We start from the raw sequence: 13244 nt of genomic DNA on the forward strand, positions 1-13244 counted from the left end.
CAGAATGTGAAGGCCAATAGAGCGATGCTGTGTGAGAATAGGGTTCTGGATGTATATCTAAGAGGTATTTCTGCTGATATGTCAAGGAATATCAGAATGGAGAACCCAAGTGACTTACCTGCTGTGATTACGATTACTGCACAATTGGAGGAGATCTACATTGCTACACAAAGACAGAGTGATTGTGATGTTTTTTCTTCTGAAGTGAAGTGTTTTAGATGTGGGTGCACTGGCCACATCAGGAAACAATGCCATCAACCTGAATGTCATGGGTGTGAGGAGATGGCCCATAAAGTGTGTGATTGTCATAAGAAAGCACAGGACAAGCAGTGTCTTAAAAATCAGTTGTTAAACAGGAATGGAATTGCTTCACCCATCAGAAAGCATTCCCAGCAGAACATTAGACTGCAGAAACAAAATGTTGGTTGCTTGGCAAATGAAGTGGTAGAGAACATAAATTTATGGTGGACACAGGGGCTCATGTACCAGTAATCAATCTGGATCTCTCAGGGAGAAAGAAACTATGGTCTCCATGGTATAGGCTAGCAGAGTAGGCTATAATAATGATGTGAAGTCATTGGAGATAATTCTGTTCTGTTTTATAGGAAATAAGTGTTTTTGAGAGCATGTACAAGTATTTCCATGTCATATTGAGGGGTACTGTGCAGTCCTGGGGCTTGACTTTATTGCTAAACGTCACACAAAAATTGACCCTTTGCAGCATACAGTTGAACTTGGAGGGACATTTTTTCTGTTAAGTGCAACAGTTACAAGTGTTACACTCACGAGGTTCACTGATCATGAAGGTCGTACCCGATAAACTATGGAGACAAGCACTCAAGATCAATTCATGTGATACAGTGCCACGAGGTACGGCAAAGTTGATATGGGTGAGAGTAGATACAGACCTACCTATGGATTTATTATGTGTTTTAGAGCCATTGAAAACTAATGATGAATTTGTAAGTCAGACTATTTCATACGCAAAAGTACAGTATGCTTCAGTGATGTGGCAGGTGATTTTATTGTTCCAGTCAGTCTTGATAATTTTGGCAGGGATGAAGAGAGTCTGTCAAATGGTTTACTAATTGTTAATTTGCTTGTTTTGTAGAACAATGACATGGATAGGACAAGTGAGGACCTCTGCCACAAGCAAACCATCAATCCATCTGCATTATGTGAGCAAATGAAACATTTACAAGAAAATGATAGAGACGCAATGAAAGTTTTTTTACTGCAGTTCACAGATTTGTTTAGGCCAAGTGGTCATAAGAAGCAATGTCCCTCATGCACCACAGAATACCAGCACGAATAATGCTCCATTGTACAAGAATGCATATTGAATTCTACAATGAATGCAACTGATAATGGAAAAATTTATTGACCAGCAGCTATCTGATGGTATTATTGAGTATAGTGATAGTCACTAGGAGGTACCTGTAATTTTGATCCCAAAAAATCACCCGATGGCACTAAACAACACAGGTTTTGCTGTGACTACCAGTACTTCAATGCACCAATGATCACCAATGCATATCCAATGAAAAAACATAATAGAGATGCTCATCAGCTTGGGTCAGTGGAACTACTTCTCCACAATGGATTTAAAGAGCAGATATCATCAAATAGCAGCAGCACTAGAGGAATGATCAAGGGCAGCTTTTTCTGTTACCGGGGTTCACTTCCAGTATTGCTGAATGCCATTCAGGCTCGAGACTGCACTCACCATCTTTCAGAGCTTATTGGATCAATATCAAAACAATGCTTGATCTATCTGAATGACATAACAGTATTTTCAAAGGACATGGAAGACCATGTACAACAGCAGGAGAAGGTATTCAGAAGACAGAACAGCACGACTAATGCTAAGCATCAATAAATGTCATTTTGCAGCAGTGGAAGGTGTGAGACCAGATCCATGCTTAGTCTCAGCGGTAAAGAATTTTTTGCCACTAAAGTCAGTAATTATTATTGTCAATTCATAAAAGACTACTGAAATTACTAGATCTTTAAACCATTTGTTAAGGAAAGGAGCAAAATTTGAATTGTCTGCTAAAGGTCAGAAGGTGTTCAATACTTTAAAACAAGTGCTGACATCGAACCCAGTTTACACATTCCTCAATTTCAAAAAAGAATTTTTTCTTTTTTTGTGATCCAGGTAATACAGCTCTGGGGGTCATCCTGGGACACAATACAGATGGTAAAGAGCATCCTGTAGTGTACACATCCCGACAGTTGAACGAAGCAGAGCAAAATTATTCCGTGACTGAGAATGAGTTGATAGCTATGGTATTACATACTTCTGATGTTATTTATATGGCCAAAAGTTTAAGGTAGTGATGGAGCACACTGCATTCAAATGCTTGTTAAGACTGAAGGATACATGCAGCAGATTACCAAGATGGGCACTCTGTGTGAGTGAATTTGGTTAGAGGCAATATACAAACCAGGGAAAAGGCATTATAATGCAGACAGTTTGAGTAGAAAAATTGCAGTTCTACAAGGGACACTGCTGAATGGTGAAAAGCTCAAGCTGCTTATGCTGACCGTCAACAATTCAAGTTGCAACATTAGTTCGTGACAGTCAACAGCTTGCTGTGCAGAACGACAAAATGTGGGTTACGAATGATAGTACCTGCAGCTTTCTGGAACAAAGTCCTGGCACAAGCACATGACTATAAGTTGTCATGCAATGGTGGGCAAAGAGCAACTGAAAGACAAACTGCCCAAAAATTTTGGTGGAGAGCTGTAAAAGGAGATGTTGATCAATATGTCAGGAACTGTTATTGTGCACAACAAGCTGATCTTAGTCATTGATTGATTCCATTAAAACATATACTGGAAGCATCTAAATTGTTTGAAATGCTTGGGATGAACATTTTAGATCCATTTAGTAAAACAACAGCAGGAACTGCTCACATATGGCATTCCGGACATGCTAATTACAGACTAGGGAACCAATTTCATGTCCAATGTTCTGCAGCAATTGTGTTGGTTGCTCCAAATGCTTAAGCAGTGAACAAGCCCCTTCCACCCTCAAGCCAATGGGAGAAATTAGAGAGCTCATAACATGATTTCAGAGATGTTGAGCTATTAATTTACAGTAGTGATGAAAATTGTGACGTTTGTCTAAATTTTGTAACTTCTGGCATACAGTTCTAATGCACATACAGATACTAGTCTAACACCATATGAAGGTTGCCCAGAAAGTAAACCACCACGTTTTTTTCTTCAACAATTCTTTATTGAACATAATGAGAATTACACACACAAAAGAATGGTGTTTTATCTAGACACCCTATTTTTCCACATAAACTCCATCCTGTTCTATGGCCTTCCTCCAGCACAAAACAAGGGCATGTATGTCCTGTTGGTATCAATCCTTGTCCTGATGACAGAGCCAGTGCTTCACTGTGTGAATCACCTCATCATCATCCTCAAAATGTCACCCACAAATGGCATCCTGCAATGGCCCAAAGAAGTCGGAAGTCCGAGGAGGCTTGGCCAGGATGGGGTAACACTATCCAACCCTGTTTTGCGGTGTGTTCAGCAGTCCTCAGACTTGCGCATCCACATTTCCTCTGTTGAATGACAGATCCAGTGCCAAATGCTGAGTCATAATTTGTGTGTCCTCGCAAATGACGATATCAGCTTGTTGCAACATTTCAGGTGTGATAGCCACAGATGGTCTCCCGACTGTTGCAAATCGTGGGGCTCTACCAAACCATCTTCTGATGACCTCACCCTATGTGCCCAGTGACTAACTGTACTTCTGTTGACAGCAGATGCTCCGTAGACATTGCACAAGCATTCGTGAATATCTCCACAGTTTTTTTCTCTGCAGTGATAAATTCAATGACGACACATTGCTTGTAATCTAGATCATCTACAGACGCCATTTTGGAACTGTTCTGCAGCTATGCCATCCGTCAGAAGTGATGGAAACTTGGTGTGGTCACTCAGGAGACTTCAAATAATACATACATTACATTTTGCATTAGTAGCATTGTTTTCAGCTAAGAAAAAAAATGTGGTTCATTACTTTCTGGGCAACCCTCGTATATGAAAGAAAAATGTCTTCACCTTTCCAAGTGATTAAGCTAAAGGTTGGATTCCAACATCAAATCAGTAAAATAATTTGGTTCAAAATTGTGAGATGTGTGGCAACAAGTAAAGCACATAAATACAAAAGCCTTAGAGTGACAAGAGCAGATAGGACAAAGTGTAGGGAAGTTAACACAATACAAGTTTGGGCAATGGATATTGGTAATGAACCCATGTACAGCAAAAGGCAAAACAAAGAAATTCCTGACCCAATACCACGGACAATAACAAAACAATGTCACTTGCCAATGTTAAAATACAGATGCCAATGAAGGCTTAAATTATTCGCTTCGGATGTATTCAGCTTTTTAAGGGAGCTATTGATCCATTGCCACAGATACAAGCAGCATCTGATGAACAGTATGTGAAACTTCGTCGATTGAAGAGAAAACAGACGGCTAATGACCAGAGTACTTCCTTAGACAACGTCAGTAGATAAGATTTGAAATTGTTGTTTGCCTACACTATGTGATCAGAAGTATACGGACGCCTGGCTGATATTGTCTTAGAAGTTTGTGGTGCCCTCCATTGGTAATGCTTTGATGACATCTTCCACTCTATCAGGCATATGTTCAGTTAGGTGCTGGAAGGTTTCTTGGGGAATGGTAGCCCATTTTTCACGGAGTGCTGCACTGAGCAGAGAGATTGATGTCAGTCGGTGAGGTCTGGCACAAAGTCAGCATTCAAAACATCCCAAAGGTGTTCTATAGGATTCATGTCAGGACTCTGTGCAGATCAGTCCATTACAGGGATGTTATTGTCATGTAACCACAGGCCATGCATTATGAACAGGTGCTCGATTGTGTTGAAAGATGAAATCACCATCACCAAATTGCTCTTCAACAGTGGGAAGCAAGAATGTGCTTAAAACATCAATGTATGCCTGTGTTGTGATAGTGCCATACAAAACAACAAGGGGTGAAAGCCCCATCCATGAAAAACATGACTACGCCATAACACCACTGCCTTCAAAGTTTGCTGTTGGGACTACAAATGCTGGCGGATGACGTTCACCGGGCATTCACCATACCCACACCCTGCCATCAGATAGCCACATTATGTACCGTGATTCGTCACCCTACACAACATTTTTACACTGTTCAGTCATCCAATTTTTATGCTCCTTACGCCAAGTGAGGTGTCGTTTGGCATTTACTGGCATGATGTGTGGCTTATAAGCAGTGAATCCTGATGCATTTTGGAATTCCTGTATGACGGTCTGGATAGATGTGTGTCTATTACGCATTATGACCCTCTTTGTCTGTTGGGGGTCTCTGTCAGTCAACAGATGAGGTGGGCCTGTACACTTTTGTTCCTCCACATTTCCACTTCACTTTCAGATCAGAAACAGTGGACCTAGGGATGTTAAGGAATGTGGAAATCTCATGTACAAACGTATGACACAAGTGACACCCAATCACCTGACCATGCTTAAACCCGTGAGTTCTGCTGAGTACCCCATTCTGCTCTCTCATGATGTTCAATGACTACTGAGGTTGCTGATATGGAGTACCTGGCAGTAGGTGGCAGCACAATGCACCTAATATGAAAAAATGTGTTTTGGGGGGTGTCCAGATGCTTTTGATCACATAGTGTATATTGCACTTTGTTTGTTCTCTTGTAGATGACAAGATTTGAGATTGTTATTTGCCTATATTGCACTTCGTTTGCTCTTGTGGATGATAAGCTGCTATTTGGAAGTACTAAAGATCGTGTAAGTGACTGAGTGGTGAAAAGTGCTGAGTCAAACTGTCTGCTCTGCTCCATTGTTATTGTGGCAGGGCAGCCAAAATAGGAAATCCTTAGACTGACAAATACTTTTGCAGTGGTCTTAGCAGTGATGTTCCTGATCAATATAGTCTTAACTCAGCATGTCAATCTTCTGTTTGCTGCATGGATGTATGATAACCATTTGAAACAAGGAGGGATCCAGTGAGGTCCAACTGGAACTTAGGGATAGAATAACAGCTGTGTTGTGATTGTGCATGCTATCCTATTTTAGAGCACTGGCAGGCAGTACATGCTTGTGTTCAAGATTTACAGTTTTTCTTGACATTTGGCCATATGAAGCAGTCTGTGACAAGTTTCATTGTAGGTTAAATTCCAGGGAAAATGGCTCACCTAATGGTGATTAGTGCTACTGGATGCAGGCAGTTTTTTGAGACCTCACGTAGTACTTGAATCGAAGAGCCAGGAACATCATGATATTTAATGCACAATCCCTTTCTGTTGTCATCCAAGAGTCCACATAACTGTATGTTCCAAAACTATGCTGTTGCAAGTTTGTCAAAATCAGTACCCTATGAGAGAGCATTGATCCATGAAGGGAAATTGGTGATGACATTGTCTGCACCGAGATGTCAGATGTCTGTTGTAAATTGCATGATATGGTCCAAATAGTGGGAACACCATGGGAAAAAATCTTTTGCTGGGTTGCAAATAGAATTTGAAAGCGAGTTGCAATCCATAAAGACTGTCAAATGTCTGTCCTCAGTATTGTCTTTAACATACAATATTGCTTCATACACTGCTAACAGTTCAATGTAATTGGCTAACCACTTATGCTTGGGGAGTCTATCAACTTTTTGGAAAAGAAACACTGTGACATTTGTATGCCTGCTATTGACTGTTAGAGAACAGTGCCAATTACAATAATGTTCGCATCTGAGGTGATTGTCAGATAAAGAAGTCATTCATTTTTCCAGATGCTTGTTGCATCTGCAGGGTACATTTAATATTGTTTTTTCCTGAGGTGTCCTTCCCTGATAATGCATTTTTAAGAGGTGTCTGGATGGTAGCTGTGTTAGACAGATGTTTATATTAATTGTGCTGAGAAATTGGCACAATTAATAAAAAGTATGTGGCTGCAGTAAGTGACAAATGAGTGTGGCACATTATGCTGTAGTACGAACTACATCATGGCAAACCAAATAGCTAAGGAAAGAAACATGAGACTGTCTCAGCTGACACTTATTGTCATTGATGATGACACCAAGTTTGTGTAAAACATAAAAAACTAGTTTGAGAAGCTCATCGTGTTCTTTTTGGGAAGCAGAGAAGACTAAAATATCATCCAAATAGGTGTAGCAAAGGAAAATTTGAAAAGAATGTTATCTATGAATCTTTGCCTAGCTGGCACTGCATTTTTAAGTCCATACAGCATATAAAGGAATTCATAAAGTCTGAGGGGGGGGGGGGGGGGGGGGTGGAATGACAGCACACTGTCTAAACTGCATGCATGAATTTGGTAGGGTTGCACAGGCATCCGAAGAACGATGCATTTGACTAATCTGTGCCAGTGCTGGTAAAGCTGTTGCAGGCTGCTGCCAGCTTTCTGACATCTGCTGACCCATACATGATGGGATAGTCTGAATGATGAGACTGTTCTCGAGTGAGATGTTCCAAGTATGTACATGCTGTGCTGAACTCGTCTTTAGATGGACGAATTTTGTCGATATAGTGGCATTTTCTTTGCATAGGTGAAGGATTTCCTTCTGCACATCAAAATATTGCTGAGTAATTCATTGCAATTCCAGCGCTGATGACAGGCAGTCTCATAGTACCTGCTGATAGTGTTTGTATGTGTTGACAGAATTGGCAGTCTGTGAGCTGGAGGACATAGGTTTTGGTTGCGTGGAGGACAGTGGGGTGCCAAAGATTACAGTCACAGAATGTCTATTGCTATGCTTAAAGTTCCATGTGCCAAACTGGGTGAGAGATAAAAATGTCTTAAAAAGTCAGCCGCCAGTACTGTTTAATTAGCATCAGTGATGAGAAAAATTGCCAGGAGAATGTGTCTTCTAAGCTGAAGTCCAGGGTTAGAGATGTGGTTGCATATTCTGCATAATCTTAAATGCAGAAAATGTTTTTCCTTTCCTGGTAGCTCACATGGGATGATGATCACCTCAGACCCAATGTCAAATAGAAAAATTGACTGCAAATGTGACCCAGAATGTACAGTCTTCCACATGAGGACAGAGTGCAGTGAGATTAGCTCACATGTTGAGGCAGTGGGTCACTTCATAAGGTGCAATGATTGAGAGCATCTACTGAAGATCCTTCTTCTTATTTGGGTAGTTGCATTGTGCCATGCAGTTGCAATCTTTAACACCATAATGTGCATGAAAAAATAAGAGGTGTGGCAACGTCTTTTTCTCAGCAGGTGGTGTATTGTTGGCAGGCAGCTGTCTCTTTGGGTGACTGAAGATCACTGCTCAGGCGAATTGGAGTGACATCGTCCTTGGCAGTGTCCATGTATGTGTGGTATTGTTTGGCCCTCTGCTGTCATGCATCATTGCCTATTCCCTGAGTGGCATAGAGTTGGTAATTGTTGTTGATTGAATTAATGCACTGACGATGTTGTAACACATTGAGAAATCTGTCCACTACAATTAATCTTCTTTCCAAAGATTCATACTTATGTGAGATCATTGCTAATCGTAACTGAACAGGTTAATTTTAGAACGAACTGTATCTGCAAGATATTGTCTGGAAGGAGTGCTGCATTGATTAAATGTTGGAGACATCTCCAGAATTGAGAAAGCATTTTGGTGCCTAAACCTGCATTGCTGTTCTTGTGTTCAGGCATGACACTGAATGAGTAGTCTTCACTACATTATATTTGTAGTTATTTGGGTGTGATAATGTAACATCGAGCCCAGGAAATGACCTGTGACCTGGGGGGTGTCTCTGCAGACGCCATGAGACTCTGGCATAAAATGGGGGTGATACACGATTACAAGAACTCAGCAAGAGAGTTCTCACGGCCTGTGTCACCTCAATTTTCCAACTTCCTACCTACAAGTGGTGCCCCTGTTAAGCCGAGCAACTCAGAGGAAGGTTGGGTAACCAACCCCAGTGGGAAACTGAGTTGGTGAGCAGATAAGAGTTGGAAGGCAACAGGAAACCACCACTGAACTGTCCCAAGAAAACCCCATGGCTTCGCTCAGCTCAGAATGTTGCGGAATTTCAAGTTCTCCGATCGGATCTCTGGGGGGAACCGGGTTGAGAGGAGCTTCACGAAGAGTAAGATGGTGCAAAGAGAAGCACTGCATAGGAACATGGAATGTAAGATCCATGTATCAAGGAAAAATAGATATAGTGAAAAGAGAAATGGAGAAAATTAATATCGACATATTGGGAATAAGTGAAATGAGGTGGACTGGCATGGGTAGAATTTGCTTCGGATGCCCATATGGTGTATTATTCTGGGCACGATAACAACAGAAGTAATGGAGTACCCTTCATAGTTAGTGATAAAGTGAGAAAAGCTGTAATGGGATGCAAATATAAAAATGATAGAATGATGTCCATCAGACTTCAAGGTCAGCCCCTCAACGTCACAGTAATTCAAGTTTATGCACCAAAAACTGATGCTGAAAAGGAAATTATTGACCAGTTCTATGGAGATTTACAAGAATTACTAATGTCAGCACCAAAAAAGGATATTGTCTTCATAGTTGGAGATTGGAATGTGAAAGTGGGAAATCAAGCTGTAGAAGGCATAACAGGGAAATATGGTCTTGGTACAACAAATGAAGCAGGACAGAGACTCCTAGAATTCTGCCAAGAAAATTCATTGATAATTACTAATACACTGTTTCAACTACCAAAACGTCGCTTTTATACCTGGACTTCACCAGATGGCCAACAATAAAACCAAATTGATTTCATACTTTGTAATCAGAGGTGGGAGAGCATGGTTCAGTCAGCTACAAGACCTGGAGCTGACTGCAGCTCAGATCATGAGCTCTTGTTTGCAAAATTTCAGCTGAAACTTCAGAATGTAGCAAAAAGTATCCCAACTTGCAGATTTGACCTTAACTCTATACCCTCCGACTACAGTGTAGAGGTGCAAAACAGATTTAATGTATTACAGCTGGAGGACAAAAGCTCACAAGAGATGTGGACAGAAGTAGCTAATACTGTCAAGGAGGCTGCAGAGAAACACATTCCCAAGAAAAGGAACAGCAAGAAGGCTAGATGGCTATCAGTTGAGGCACTGCAAGTTGCAGAAGAATGAAGGAAAGCAAAAATCAAGGGAGATAGATCAGCTATGTTTGAATTAAATAAAGATTTTCAGAAATTAGCTAGAAGAGATAAAAATATATTCTTTAATGAACAGTGCAAGGAAGTTGAAGAGAGTAACGGAATGGGGAAGGCAAGAGATCTTTATAAGAAAATTAGAGAAATTAAAGGAAAATTCCAGGCAAAAATTGGAATGATAAAAGATAGAAACGGGAAAAATCTGAGTGAAGCAGAGGATGTTAAGGAAAGATGGACAGAATATGTAGAAGACCTATACGAGAAAGAACTGCATAATGACAGGGCTCCTACTGCTGATGTTAATGTTAATTTAGAACTAGAGCCAGATATTTTGGAGAGTGAAATCCAGTGGGCCGTTGAAAATATGGCTGATAACAAAACCAGTGGACATGATGAAATACCGGCAGAATTGTTTAAAGTCACTGGAAAGGATGCAGTGAAAGTGCTGCACTCAATATGTCAAAATATATGGATCATGCAGCAGTGGCCATAAGACTGGAAAAGATCAGTATTCATCCCCATTCCAAAGAAGAGAAGATCTAAAGAATGCTCAGATTACTGAACAATCGCACTTATCTCACATGCTAGCAAAGTCATGTTGAAAATCTTACAAAATAGACTTCGCCAATATCTAGATTGAGAGCTACCAGAAGAACAAGCTGGATTTAGGAAAGGAAGAGGAAATAGAGATCAAATTGCTAACATTCGGTGGATTGTGGAAAAAGCAAGAGAATTCCAGAGAGATGTGTACCTCTGCTTTATTGACTACACCAAAGCCTTTGACTGCGTCGATCACAACAAATTGTGGAACATACTGAAAAATGTGGGTGTACCAGATCACCTCATTCATCTGATACAGAGTTTATACCTTGACCAAGAAGCCACGGTGAGAACTATGTATGGAACAACGAAATGGATAAAGATTCATAAAGAGGACTGGCAAGGCTGCATACTGTCACCATACTTATTCAATCTGTATGCAGAACATGTTATGAGGAATGCAAGGCTAGATGAAGGAGAAACAGGAATTAAAATAGCTGGAATAAATGTAAACAACCTCAGGTATGCGGATGATACGTTCCTGTTGGCAGAAAGTTAAGAAAAATTGAGAACACTCTTGCTGAAGGTGAAAGACAAAAGTGAAAAGGCCGGTCTTAGGCTGAATGTGAAGAAAACGAAAATTATGGCAACTACACCTACCAATTCGTGGGATATAGCAGGAGAAACCATGGAGGCAGTGACCACATTCAGTTATCTCGGTTCCCAGATCTCTGCTGATGGCGACTGCAGCCATGAAATCCGGAGACACCTGTTGCTCGGTAGACAGACGATGTCAAACCTTGACAAGGTTATAAGGTCCAGAGATATAACGCTAGCAACAAAGATCCATATTGTGGGGGCTATGGTCTTTCCAGTTGTGATGTATGGATGTGAGACCTGGACCATTAGAAAGGCTGAACGGCGAAGAATTGACTCCTTCGAATTGTGGTGTTGGAGGAAACTTCTTAGAGTTCCATGGACTGCAAAGAGAACCAATAGATCAATATTGGAGCAAATAAAACCAGATTTCTCCCTGGAAGGTTTAATGTTAAAACAAAAGCTGACCTACTTTGGACTCACAATGCGAAGGCATGCCTCGTTAGAAAAAACACTAATGCTGGGGAAGATTGAAGGAACTAGAAGAAGAGGACATTAGAGGATGAGATGGATCGATGGCATCACAGAAGCAATGTGTTCCAACCTGGAAGGTCTACGGGAGAAAGTGCAGGACAGGAAAAAGTGGCGTGATTTGGCTAATGGGGTCACGAAGAGTCGGAACCGACTAAATGAATAGAGAGAGAGAATGTAGCATCACTTATGAGGTTGGTTTGTTCACTGAGCTGGCACAGTATGGTGATGAACTTGGAGCTATCATTGCAAATGACAAACCTTTGGAGAATGCATTTGGTGGTAACGAGCCACATGTCTGGTTGTTCTGGACAGAAAGATGGCAGTTGGGTGTAAATTAAGGCATGCAGGATAGCCATTAAAATTCTGGTGCTCATGTAGCACTGTAATTGGTTAGAGAGCAACAACTGACGGGCTCTCGTGTAAAGAACATGGCGTGGAAGGAAAACCCAGGAAGATGTCTGTGTATGGCCTGGCTGGATGGGCTATGTATGGCAATGTGAGCGTGTTCGGTTAAACTGCAGGGAATGTGGGAGGTGTAACATAATCAGGCAATATCAGTCCTTATCTGTCCACAGTAATTTGTTGAGAAGTGTTGTGTTTCTTTGTGGAAGAGCTGCATTTGTTGCCAAAGTCATCCAGAAAGTCAGTAACTGGTACACATTGTTCAGGTACATGGATATTGTTATTGATACCACTAATATTGCACAATAAAATGTCACTTTCACCTTTAATGGAAGGCAAAAGTTGCTGCTGCTGATAGGAAGCACTGAAATCAGTCCCTTATAAGTCACTGTCTAGTATTTGCTTGTCTCTGAATTAAGATTGTACGATGACTCCATTGTTGTTGAAAACAAAATGAGACAATGAACATAGAACAATCTCTAGCTGATAGCATTGTTCAGTGAGGGGCCACCAGTGTGAGATAGATGTAGGTGAGGATGCTCCAGGTTAAAAATGAAGATCCCAAATACTATGAATCTACACTTTATTACGAAGTGGAAATACATCTGAGAACCATAGAAGCTCTAAGTGGGCTAGTTCAAAAATGGTTGCTCTTCGTAAATTTTTGTTACGTTGCTGAGAAGAGAAACATTCCCAAATACCTAAATTTCCTTTCTTGTGGAAAAATATCCATATATTTATTTATTCATTGTGCACAGACTCTAGCTGATAATGTTATTTTATAATATAGGATGCATCATAAAATTGTAAAGATGTACGAAAACAGATCAGTGCCTGTGTTCTGACTATGTTTAGCATGTTACATTACATAAAGAGTTAAATACAATGATATACAATAAATGTACAATAACAAAAACAGGCGAACATTTTACAGGCACATATGAGGTTATTACATATTTTCTGTCACAATATAACATCTAATATTTAATTTGGTATTTAATATTCACTAATATTGTATATAC

The 13244-nt window shown here is 40.5% G+C and overlaps 1 pseudogene; it reads left to right on the plus strand.

Annotated features, from left to right (window-relative positions):
* Positions 1-9132: 9132 nt before the first annotated feature.
* LOC126268213 (craniofacial development protein 2-like) lies at positions 9133-10026 on the plus strand (annotated as a pseudogene).
* Positions 10027-13244: the final 3218 nt, after the last annotated feature.

The sequence above is a fragment of the Schistocerca gregaria genome, chromosome 1 (assembly GCF_023897955.1).
Source record: "Schistocerca gregaria isolate iqSchGreg1 chromosome 1, iqSchGreg1.2, whole genome shotgun sequence".
NCBI classification, from domain to species: Eukaryota; Metazoa; Arthropoda; class Insecta; order Orthoptera; family Acrididae; genus Schistocerca; species Schistocerca gregaria.